Genomic DNA, 13,170 nt, shown 5'->3' on the forward strand with positions numbered 1-13,170 from the left:
TTAAAGACTCCCTGCCCCACTTTTTGTCTTCCATGCATACTGCAGAGCACTCAAAGGCCTCTCTGCGCTTTGCACCAAGCTGCCGCAGGGACAAGCCTCCACATTCCTGCTGCCTTTTCCTCTAAGCTGATTGCTGATCTGAGTGATAAAATGGATGAAAGCATCCAGGTGGAAAGCCAATCATATAGAGATACCCCATATTGCTTTTTCATTATAACCCACCTACATGAAATGGATGTTGCAGATGGTGTAACCGAGCCGAGGCCATGTTTCTTCACTCTCACTCCAGAGTGTTATCTTCTGCTCCGAGCTGCCTGCTCCCTTATTGAGCAGTGTTAAAATCAATAGGCTCTGACCTTACCTGTGTTAGAGGCTTTGTAGGAGACCCCCAACCCACAGAGCAGGACAGTGTGTCTCCCACTGTCTCAACTCAACCTCTAGTTGTACTAAAGAGAGCTACTGGGCATCCGTTGAGTGTTTGTGGAGACTCTGATTCTGGTCAGTATCAGATAGACCCAATCAAGCATTGATGATATTCTGTTCATTGATGGTCCTCTGGTGAAAACCCTGAAATAAGTATCCCGCTTTCTGCTCTGTTAATGCTTACTGTTGCATGAGTTTTGAAATATTTTGCAAACCCTGACTTTGATTTGCCACATCTGAGAATATGAGAAGTCCAAATGTTTTCAACTGAACAAGCAAATCTTTACCAATTGCTTCAATGCAAAGCTTTTCAGATATTTTGAGTTATTATTACAATAAGGAGGTGGTGAAGAATGAATGTTGACACAAAATATCAAAGCTCCTGAAAACTAATTTTTAAGCCGTTATTATATATGTATATTACTATGTTGCCATTTAGTACATATATAAAACAACAATTTAAAGCTTATATATTTTTAAAAGTTACTAAAATAAGTGTAACTGGTAAATATAACTACTAACTACCCACCACCATAATTTAGTCTAAACACAGCTGGCAAAAGTCTGGATTTTTCATGTCTTTTCTGGCTGTTGATAGAAATGACAGAAAAGCACAGTCCCTCTCAACACAAATGTAATGAAAGTTTATGAAACCAATTCAAAATCAGAATCTCTATGGGCCGTAGCTATCTGTTCTTCTAGGATTTAAAATACACTCTCTGTTCTTCTGCTTCAACCTTTGGAATTCAAATGAATCTTCCAGGATAAAATGAGAGAATGTGCACCATTATGTAAAAGATTTTCTATTAATCTCCAGAATTTGCAGACAAAAACAGTGAAAAACCGATAGTGTTTATCGTGCTGGTAACTGTTGATTTCACAGACTAACAACTTTGTCGTAGCCGACTGACTCTTTGCAGCTTTTCTAGTGGATAACAAGCGCGTACTACTGTAAAAAACCTGGAGAAACCTGGATCAGTGTCTGATATTATGAGAAGAAGGTTGGGCCCTTGAGAGAGCAGTTTCTCCCTGTGTCAGTACTTCGGGTTGTGTGGCTGGACCAGACTGTGTGTTGAGAAGCAGATTAATAATTAAGGAGAACCGAGAATATAATCTCTTCCCTGTTGTGCAGTCAGCTGCACCGGGATATAAAAAGAGCAATGAAGGACAGAATGGTAGGATTGGTAAGACGTGTTTATAAAATATGGATTCCAAGATGGGAGATGTCCAGCAGAGATGACAAAGGAAACTATTGTTTTCTTAATGCTTTAAAAATGGACTCAGACCATCATCTGGTTTTGCGAAATCTACAGGACAGGCAAAAAAAAAAACAACATGTTTACTGTGTTCTAGCCAAAGAAAATATAGTTTTAGTCACTAATGTTTTTGTATATAGAGTCAAGCAGAATGATTCACAACCTTGCATTTTTAGATTATATCCACAAACCTGATAGATCAGCCCAATGTTTTCCATAATTGTGACATGAAAGAAAAAGGATACATTATTTTCAGACTCCTTGTAAACAAACAAATCTGAAGAAGAAGTATGGGATGTGCTCTCATCCCCAACAGGGCTCATCACTCCAAAAACACAAGCCTCAGAGTGAAACATGGTGATGGCAGCATCTTGCTGTGAGAACGCTTTCTTCATCAGTGGCAGAGAATCCTGTCAGACTGGATGGGGAAATGGGTGGAGCTAAAATGGAGTAAATAAGAGGCTGCAAAAGCTATTCCAGTGTATGGAGCCAAACACTGGAATAGTTTATTTCAACATATATTCGAGAATGGTGTAGTCCAAGTGCAGAGCTTCCTCCCAATCTGACTGAACTTGAGTTATTCACACAAACACAAACAAGCAAAAGTTTCAGTCTCTTGATCTGCAAGGCTGATAGAGACATGCCCCAAAGGACCTGCAACTGTCGTTGCTGCAAAAGGTGTTTGGGAAGTATTGATTCAAGGAGCATTGATACAAATGCCTGACACACTTTGTAGATTATTTGTTGTAAAAAAGAAAGAAAAAAAAAGAAAGCCAAGTATTATTTCCCTTCCACTTTGCAGTTAAGTGCAATTTTTGTGTTGCTCTATAACATACAATCTGAATAAAATAAACCAAAGCATGTGCTTTTAAAGTGACAAATTGACGCCTTTGCAAGGCGTCAATTTGTCGCCTTGCAAAGGCGCTCACTCAGAGCGCCTTTGCACTCTGAGTGATATTGTAGCTATAATATATTTGTAGCTATAATACAAATGTCTAGTGAGGTATATTTCCAGCAAGGTGCAACTAAAAAGGCAAGAACTCATGCTGGAGATGAAACCTGATCACAGTAAAGGACAGGGAGCCGTGCTAAGATAGTGGTATTGTCACAATGGGTTTAAGTGGGGTATCAGACCAGCAACTGAACACACAGCATGTTGCACCTCGCTGCTTTGAGTTGTCAAAGCAGCCAGGAAATAAAATAGAGAAAGAAGCTGGAGCACATGGAATGTTAACTTGTGCCATCATGAATATTTCCTCAGTACTACAGAGGTCTTAAGGCACTCAGATAGTCTTTGACATTGCTTATATTAACTTGAAATGAGTGCATTGAGAGCTGCTTGAGTTGCTTGATACCAAATGTTACATGCTCGGCTGAGCAAACGACTGCAAGATTTTCATCGGCCTCTGCTGCAGCACGGGCTGTGATATTAAGTTTTAACATTTCTGCTGACAAGAATTGGAGGAAGAGGCTGCTTTGTATTCCCTCTAGCCCGACTGAAAACCATCCAGCATCAGACAAACTAGTGGGGGAGAGTAGCATGCCATCAACGAGGCCGACTGGCCTGACTGGCTCCGACATTCAGCTTCAAAGACCCGCCTGCAGGCATCGTTTCTAATATTGTCTCAGAGTCTGTTTTTCACAGAAGTACTGATGCATGACTGGCCCGAAAAAAGCAGAGGGGAAACATCAAAAGTGCTTTTGAAGTGTTGGGGGCTTCGTCAGACCACCGCTAAATGTTTCCACCTGAGTCCTGATTGGTATACAGCACAAGCAGAAGGAGATGAACAGTCTCGCTGGGATTGTTGTTGCACCCAGATAAAAACTCAAAATTGCGGCGAAACATAAGGATTGCATTTTTTTTTAATTCTTGGACTAGCAGGATTAAAAGCAGAGCTTCAGGACTAACAGCTGCGTGTGCCTGTGTCCCATTCATGTCTGGGATGGGGTCACACAGAGCTAAACCACTGGATCAGAGTGGCAGGTGACGAGCTAAAACTCCATCGTCAGTTTTCAGTTTACATGGGAAAAACATTATTCTACCCAGACGACTGGTGTCACAAGCAGAGTTTATGTGGAGTATCTATGATACTATTAAGGGTGGAAGCAGTGCAGATGGGAGTACTGCATGGAAAACAACATTTTTATGTTTTTTGAGTTCTTGACATTAACTCATGATGAGTTAATGTCAAGCATGATGATTTTAAGATTAGACTGGTGCAAATAACCAGCTTTTATGCATTTATTATGTATTCTTTGCAGTCTGGAAACTCTGGAGAAAGACAGAGTCAGCATAGCAAAATATTGGCATTTATTCCCTATCACACTGTCGTAATGTGTCCTTTTTTTGGCTTCCCTGACTCTCTTCCTCATTCCTTATGCCTTTCTTTCTATTTTTCCAATCGTCCTTTGTGCTTTTCTTTCCTACTTGTGCCCTACATCCTTTGCTATTATTTCCTATCTTGTGTTTGTCATTTTTCCTTCCTTCCTTTTTTCATTTGTTCTTTTTTTTCTTCCTTCTTCCCATCCTTCCTTTCTTCATTCCATTTTTTTCCAGGTTCCTCATTGCCCACTGTAGAAACATCTGCTAGAATTTCACATTGAACTTCATTGCTTTTTTACGACAAGCTTAAAGACCAGCGCACTCTGGAACACTGAGTCTGGAACAGTATTGAATTTTATGCGTGAAAGTTTGCTGGAACCCCGCAGGAGCCCTATAACTCTGAGTGAGCGTGAGAGTCAGGGCTGCACACTGGGAAAAGACTGGTCAGTCACGCTCCGGCTGACTTCCGTCGTTTATCCCCCTCAGTCCCCACCATGTTGTTTTCTGACTGTCACTTCAGATTGGCCTCGCAGTACAGTAAGCCTCCACTCATATCTAATTGGAGAGACGAGAGACCCATCTTAAGCCCTGTGGTGTCTCCGAATGCGGCCATTCAAGCACTCAGAAACTCATTAAACTTGCAAACGTGGCCCTTTCCTGCGCCTGACATTTTTGTATCAAGTATCCCTGATGACATTCATCAGCACAGGCCAGCCTAATGAAACCTGCTGAGCTTCACTGTTTTGAATATGTTTGTTTCATTCAAGAGAAGTCTTACATGTGCCAATAAAGCATGAGTCAGGAATAACAATTTGGTGAGGTTGTACTCAAAATAGAGAGTGAGAGCGGACGGACTCTGATTTGATCTGGGATTGCTTTTTTTGTTTTGTTTTGTTTTGTTTTTTGCCATTTTGTCTTGTTCCAAAACAATAAGAGTTCATTTAAAAGCTGCACATTAACATAGTCTGAAACTGGACCAAAGTTTTGACACATCAGTCAACAACAGACGATCATTTCATCATTGTAGCAGACTGGTAAAATTCAATTTTGGTCTGTAAATGTAAGTCTTATTATTATTATTATTATTATTATTATTATTATTATCATTATTATTATTATTATTATTATTATTATTATTATTATTATTATTGTTGTTGTTGTTGTTGTTATTATTATTATTGTTATTATTATTATGTTAAAATCAAAATGTAGCTTCATTTAGTTTTTGTTATTAAAATGTCACCAAATTTAAGATTCTTTTTCCTGATCCATTGAATACATCATTTTGTAAACTGGTAGGAACCAGATTATTTTTATTATGAGTTTTTTTTTTTTTAATGGACAAATGTACAGACCCATTCGATATATTAGATCACTGAATCGTTTATTTAAAACAGCAAGTCAATCAAATGAGTGAAACACCTCATATACTATCCATTTCCACACAAACTGATGTTCTTTTCCACCAATGCAGTCATGAAAAAAAAAAAAAAAACTTGGCTTGCATTAAGCTTGGCTACTAAAGCAGAAACATGTGAGCTGCCTTGAAAATATATTACAGATTTGTTTTCTTGCGTTGTTTTTTGTCACTCTCATACACTCTTAAACATAAAGCCAGTTTTAATATCAAACAAAGACAATCTAGGTAAATATAAAAAGCTCTTCTTAGGCAATGATTCCATGTACTAAGGGAACATAGACTGAGAATCTGATGGTGTGCTTTGGATTGCTGTGTAGATGATCCACTGTTCTTGGTCTTTTTTTTTTTCTTGAATATTTATTTGTAGAATAGTTTCTCTGGGTCACCTGATCAACTTGAGTGAGACGTTTTCTTCTCTTACATGGATCACAGCATTTCACACGTGCTGTGCCTTGGCCTAAAGGATTTCACCTGTATTTGTTCTGTTCCCCTGCATCGTGTTTAAATTTTGTATCTGAATGTGGACTAAAATCAGCTTATTCTTTTATGTAGCTTGTAAGCACACATCCTGCATATAAACTCAGACACTTGTGCACGCCGCTCAAACAAAAGGAGAATCTTAGTGGGGGCTCTCAGCACATTTGTCACTCTGGCAGGAAAGCCTCCCATCCTGCGGTTTGGTGGCCTGGTTTTTTTTTTGCACGGGAGCTGCACGTCTCCCTGCCTGTGCTGCCTAGTAACTGTCAGATCTAGACTGCGATTTATGCAAATTGTCAGGCAAGGGCTTGTGGGTCAGCCGCGATACGTGGTAAGACAATCATTGGAATAGTGTTCAAAGACAAGTCAAGAGTAGCAGTCATGCTGCATATCTAACATAATCTGACTGCCGGCTGAAAGACAATAACACTGGGGTTAGAAATTAGGGTGTTATAAAACCTACTTGAATTAATATGTTACGTAACGATAAGCATATAAAAACATGAGTTCCACACAGCCAGATAGGACACGTAAAAAAAAAAAAAAAAAAAGCCTGTTACTTGGAAAACATACATTTTCCAAGTAACATGTGCAACATGAAAACCCAGTTAAAGCTGCAGTGAGCAACCTTTTTATTAAAAGAAATTATGCAGAAGTATTCAGCTCCCAGTCAGAAATAATCAATCAATAACACTTGTGTATGCGTTCCTCACACCCTTTCCTCACACAGCACAGACGCGCTCAAGATTGCCATCCTGCTGCAGTTGTGCTAAAGTTGGAGAAACAACCTAACATTCAAGGATGTGACTCCAAGTTATTCAAATTCAGCACAAAGTAGGATTTTTAAAAAATCACCCATCTGTTGATGTATATTCAGGTTTACAGAAGTAAATCAATTTGAAATATAAGACAAAAAAAATATATAATTCACACTCCATTTTTTTTCTCCTATGTTGACTTCTCCTTTGGTCTTGTGTTGTTTCAAAAATCTAATTAAGGTAGAATCCCAGCGGTGAATCCTTTTCAAAGTAAATGTTTGTCCATATTTAAACTCACCCTGAGTCCAGGTGATGCAGGTGGCATTGGGCGCGAGTCCATGACATTGCCATCCTTTGATACAAACAGTTGGCCTTTCTATTCCTGTAACAGCTGGGCTCTTGTGGCGCCTGGCACGCTTTAATTAGAGTGAATACATTAGGTCTGTGTGAGATCTTGCTACCTGGTGGGGGGTTGGAGCTGGACAGGGACAGGAGAGGAGCAGGCTGCACCAGCGGCACACCCGGGCCTGGCTGTAATGATCCTGCCAGGCTGACACAACGCTCCCACCTGGGGGAGCGCTGCAGCTTTCCAATGACAGATGGAGGGCTGCAAATACAGAGGAACTCTGCTGGATCACTGCAGTTTCACAGAGCGACTATTAGAGCTGATTTTCTGCCAAGCGCGCCAACAAGTCTTTGTGTTGGCCCCACCTTTGCCTGGTAAGTAACATATTGGTGTAACTGGAGCCACCACCAACACAAGTAGATGTGTTTGGAGAAGATTACACAGTTCTTTTCTGGCCTTTGCTTGATTTTATTTATTGAAACCATCTTTTTTATATATATATATCTGAAAATATCAGGTACGTGACAATGAGCTACAGGGACTTTTGTCTTGATTGGGTATTATTCTCAATGGGAAGGAATCTAACGTAATCTAGTCATTTCCAAACCATAAACGGAAGCTTTGGGACATCCGTGTGTCTTTTGACACTGTCAGTGAGAACATCATTTAGGAATGAATATGGAATAATAATAAAAAAAAAAAAATAGCATTGCCATTTTATCACTCATGGGAGGGATTAAAACACAATTTTCAAATCGATTGAGCCAGTGAGAGTTTATTCACAAGCAAAGTGATGGCTGTGTGATGAGTGGGACTTCCACGATGATAACAGGAGTGGAAACTGGTGAAATAATTATCCGCATTCACACTTTTGCTTTCGCAGACGAACTTCCCCGTGTGTCACGTCGGGGTGTGTTTGCATAAGCTTAATTATAGTTCATTTTCTCTGACATATATTTTTGCATTGTGGAAGTTTAAAAATGAGTATTTCTTTATTATTACTATTTCTATATGTTCTTGCAGAGCAAGTAAGTGTCTCCATCTTGACAATTCACTGCTGCTCGTTAAGATTATTGCTCTGAGTGCTGAGCAGTAGATGAATGGGACTCAGATGAGCTCATTAACAAAGTGATCACTTCCTCTTTGCTCTCATTTACATTTTATTTCATGAAAACGAACTGACTTAAGCACTGAGGTAACTCTGACATGAAAGAAATCCCAACAGCAATGACCCAAACAGCCCATCCATTCATCTGCGGTACTTATTTTACCCCTATATTTATGCTTCTTATTCTATACCGCCAACAAAGTGCTCCTTCAGCAGTTGGCCCAAATATCACAGGACAACACCAGGACACGTAAGACAAAACACATGTAAAATTGCACCTAATTGCAATCACCATTTAATCTATTGTGTATGTTTTGGTTTTTTTTTTTGCATGTTAGAAGCAAAAACCTATGTATGTATTCAAATTTCCCAGGCTGTTCATTGGTTAGATTTTTTTTTCTACAACTGCATCATTTCATTAGGTTTCATTGTTTCTATATCGCTATCATTTCTCGTGAAAACCAATGGGTCTTAGTGCCTGTGCCTCTAAATGTATTGCGGTTTTCAAGTCAGCGAGGATCCTGGGAGTTGCATTGATCCCCAACTTGTTTACAAAGAGCAGTGAGAATGACTCTAGCCGTTACCACAGAAGAAGAAGCGTGTCATAGAGAAATGAAGTAACCAAAGAGGGGAAAGAGGGAACAGACGCTGGCCTTAATTTGCACAGTCCATGTGGCGTCCAGAAATGCTCGCATCTAATTGGGGACATGCATGCAACAACCTCTTGAAGGTTGTACAAGCAATCGTAGCGCTTTGAAATCTTCAACAGGCAAGGTCGTATTGGCAAACAGACAAGAGGAGCATCATAATGTGACGCTCAGTATTCTGCGACTCTGACCCTTTTATCTGCGACAGCATCAATCTTCTCAGAGTCACTCATCACATTGTCTCCACAGTGAAGTAAAATCCTCCATGATCCCTCTTGTGATAATAATAACAATTTTTTTAAAAAAGCCATTTCTACTCCCACTGTTTATAATGCACGTTTTACTGCTGTCGTACCCTCCCTCCATCACGCCAGCTCTCGTTTTATATGTCCCCCCCGAGGATGTGAAAAAGAACAACAGATGATGAGACTTTTCACTCAAATCCAGAGCCAGGCAGTGGAGAGGTGCTCCTTTGAGCTGATGGCAAAAGCAGATGTGAAGGCAAGACTTTGCCAGAAAGGGCTGATGTAACAGTTTTCTGAGTGTTTCTGGTGTTCATTTTATTTACTCCTTACAAGCTGCGCAGCATTGTCAGAGGAGCCGTTAGCTGGAGCGTGTGAGAGGAACATCGAGCACCTGAGCTCCATGGAGCTGAAAAAAAAAAAACATAGTTACCCTGGACATGGGGTAATATCACAGGATGCACTAAAGGGTTTGGAAAGTACTAATTCAACATGGCTGGATAACATTAAATATACCTTCCTTTTTCCAGGAAGCTTTTTAAAATTTATTTTCTTTGTAATTAAAAAGGTGTGTTGCTGGTTTTGTTTGACTTTTGAGCTAGTCTCTTGCAGAAGATATATATTTTTTTAAACTTCACATTAGAACTCTAATCTTCAATGCATTTTGTTAGGATCCGATCTGAGGGAACAACAGAAAATTGTGTGTGATTTGAAAGTAGAGACAAAAACTTTGCAAGGAATCTTATATTTAAGGAAATTTAACAACCTTTGTAAACATATACTGGACTCACAGGAGAAACGCATTCCCAATCTTCAGGATTGGATTCGAACATATTTTAAATTAATTTATTTCCGTAATGTAAAATTGATATTTCAGGTAGAGAAATGGAAAATATAGCTCTGCAATTTTTTTCTCTCTTTTTTTTCTTTCCAAATGTAACTTTTCAAAATGTCCTTTTAATTTAAGTTATTATTTTGTAAAACAGTTGGCCATAAATCCAAACAGGCGCAGATCCACAAAGGACAGACGGAAGATTATGAACAGAAATTCACAGTCAAATCAGATAATAAAGCATCTCTGCAGCATATGGTTAGGGTGGTCTCTGAGGGAACACTTTCAAAGTCTTGTTGGCTTTTAAATTCAGCTTCAAATGTTAAAAAAGGACATAAATCGTATGTGGAGCCAGATCACACTGTGTATTCTGACGCTGTGTTGAAAGTAGCGTTGTCAAATCTAGGGCCTTTTCTTGTTGATGTGGGCCATTTACACATTCTAGAAAGTTCCTAGTGAGTTCGGTTAGAGGATGTTTATCTGAGTCTGAAGATGAAGAAGTCAATTAAGTAATGCAATTCTTAGGACTATTGAACATTCCTGAATATAAGCTGCACCCACTAACTTTGAAAAAAAAAACAACAACTTACAATCAGAGGGTCTACTTGTCCCTAAGTTGCTGGCGACAACGTTGTGACATTTACACAGAAAGGATTTGTATTCGTATGTATTTGTACTACTTCTCATTGCTCATTCGTTGGATTGCATTATTTTCTTGATGGCTCCGTATGTTGTGTTAAAATGTAACAGTCTTGTTTGAGTGTTTCTGTTCTCACTGCTGTACCACTTTAACCCAGTTCAATTCAGTAGAGTCAGGGCTCACAGCTAACTTCAAGCCTGCTGCAGCTGAGGCTGAAGGACAAGTCGTTTAATATATATTCTTCTGGGATTTCTCCAGCCTGCTGGGCTCTCTGCCTTCCTACTCGTCCTCTTGTTTCCCCGCCCTCGAGACGTCCTTGGTGGAAAACTGTCCTCTCCAGGGTGGGTGTAATTCTGGAGATACATGGTAAACTCTTGACCTGTCTGCGTCGAGGCCTCTCTGTTAGATGCTATTACGTGGGCCTCTAATTGCGGCTGACATTCATTTGCCCACTAAGGCCATCACCTTCTCCATTACAGCACTGACTAAAGTCTCTGTTTCTGAACTTGTGTCACAGAAGGATGTGCATTTGTGTACTTGTCTGTTCAACAGAATCTGGGGTGAGGTAACTGGGAAAATAACAAATAATCCTGCAGGAAAAGTGCTGGGGCTCTGTCTCTTGTGTGCCATAAAAAAAAAATTGATGTTCTTTGAAGGAAGACTCCCAAAAACACCAGGACGTGGACTTAGTTCAGAGGCCTCACAGCTGGATTATTCATTGTTTCCCAGCCATCGATCTCTGCAGCTCCTCCAAAGTACATTAAATTAACTAATGAGGTTATTTCTGAAGGCAAGTTGGTTGGACTGAGTTTCATTTATGGGTACTTGATTGAAGGGGGCTAAATGCAAATGCACATCTTGCTGTTCAGATTTTCCTTTGCAAAATGAAAAAGAACTAGTATTTTCCTTTGCTTCGCAACTTTGCAGTCATGTTCTGGTGTCTAAAAGAACATTCTAATAAAAACACCAAAGTTTGTGGATATTATTTGGCAAAAATGTCAAGATGTTAAAGGTCTGTATTCTTTTTTTGATGCAATATTCTCTTTGTAGCCCTCTATCATGATCCATGGACAGTTCTATTCTTTTAATTCATGAGGTGTACCCCATAAATGCATCATTTGATCTCTGACCTTCTGGCAAACGACTGCAGTCCATTTATAAAAGAGGCAAAAATCAATATTTTTGTACTAACAGTGGATGAAATAATTAACCCGTTTATCTCCACAGAGACTTTCTGCTCCTCTAAGCTTTTTCCTCACCACATCCACTTCTGCTTTGTTCAGTGATGCGGTCTGTTTATTCCTGTGATTCCTGTTTCACCTTCGCAAGCTAAATCTGGGAATGTCTGAGAAAATATCACAGAAATACCAAAGACCCAAACACATAATGTGCAGTATAACAGACACAAAAGATATAACACAACAGCAAAGGAGAATGAAAACAATATCATTTGAAAGTGATTCCAGTTTCATTGCTTCTCGAACGTTTGGTTGTGTTTCTATGTTTCTAGCAAGAAGCAACAACTTCACATCTGAATGAGCCAGGGTTATGAATCCTTTGGGGATTAGCTATATTAATGCAGGTACCACGTTTGGCTATGAAAACAACCAAAACTGCAAAAGGCTTATAATGGTGAACAGCTGTCTCATTTCCTAAAATGTTTATTTGGTTTGTGTTCCGGTTCTGTTGGTGTGCAAGTCTTTCTCTGTTTTGTGTCTTGTTGGAAGCTTATTAAGTGCAACAGATGGACACAATCATCCTGTTCCAACTGCTGCTGCCAGGTCTAATACGACTGCTTCTTAAAATTTCAGCTGACCAGAAACAGTTTTAGTGGCTTAACTAGAAACATTTGATCAGTGATGTGAGATCTCTACACAATGAAATTGTGCCTTTGTGTGTTTGTGCGTGTTTGTTTCTTTAAGAACTGAAAAACTTACCGAATTTCACTCCGATGAAACCTTTTCCTTTAGAAAGTATTAAAGTTAAGCAAAGAATCCCCGGTGAAGTAAGTTATCTTTTAAAAATAAAAATACTTAAACAAACCCGTGCAATTGTCTGACAAAGCTCTGTCTTATGAGTCATAGTTTGATGCAATGCTCAAAGAACATGGTCTTATACAGCCACAGTTTCCTGAGAGAGCCATTTAACGAGCAGCAGGTCAATACGCATTCACAGAGTGAGCATTTCCCTGAATGCTTCAGCACTCTGTAGAGCCTGGCTGCTGCTTTCCAACATATTCCATTCACATATTCCCCCCCCCTTCCCAAAAAGGAGTCACTATCCGCTCTGTGAGAGGACACTCATATACTGACACACACAGAAGAGGCCCGGCACAGACACACATTTTCACAGCTTCAGTGGCAGAAAATCCATAGCCCTTTCTGGGAGGAGGAATTCCATTAGATAATAGATATGGAATCCATCTCGATTCCCCCGCCTTATCTTCTCCCGGGGTGAGGGATCAATACTGGGGCTTCAGCTCAACTGCCAACAATAACAGGAAATTGATGAGACAGGGTATAAGCAACATGGAGGTCCAGTAAATGACACTTTCTTGGCCATAATTGTGATGTAAATTAGAGAGGGAGTTAATTGGTGAAAGGCTTCTTGTAGTAATGAGGAGGAATGAGAGCCAATACTGGGAGTTCATGAGCAAACATTCAGATAAGATTAGCTGAGGATGAAAAAAATAAAAATA

This window comes from Poeciliopsis prolifica, unplaced genomic scaffold, assembly GCF_027474105.1.
Source record: "Poeciliopsis prolifica strain line A6 unplaced genomic scaffold, Auburn_PproV2 SCAFFOLD005, whole genome shotgun sequence".
Lineage (NCBI taxonomy): Eukaryota > Metazoa > Chordata > Actinopteri > Cyprinodontiformes > Poeciliidae > Poeciliopsis > Poeciliopsis prolifica.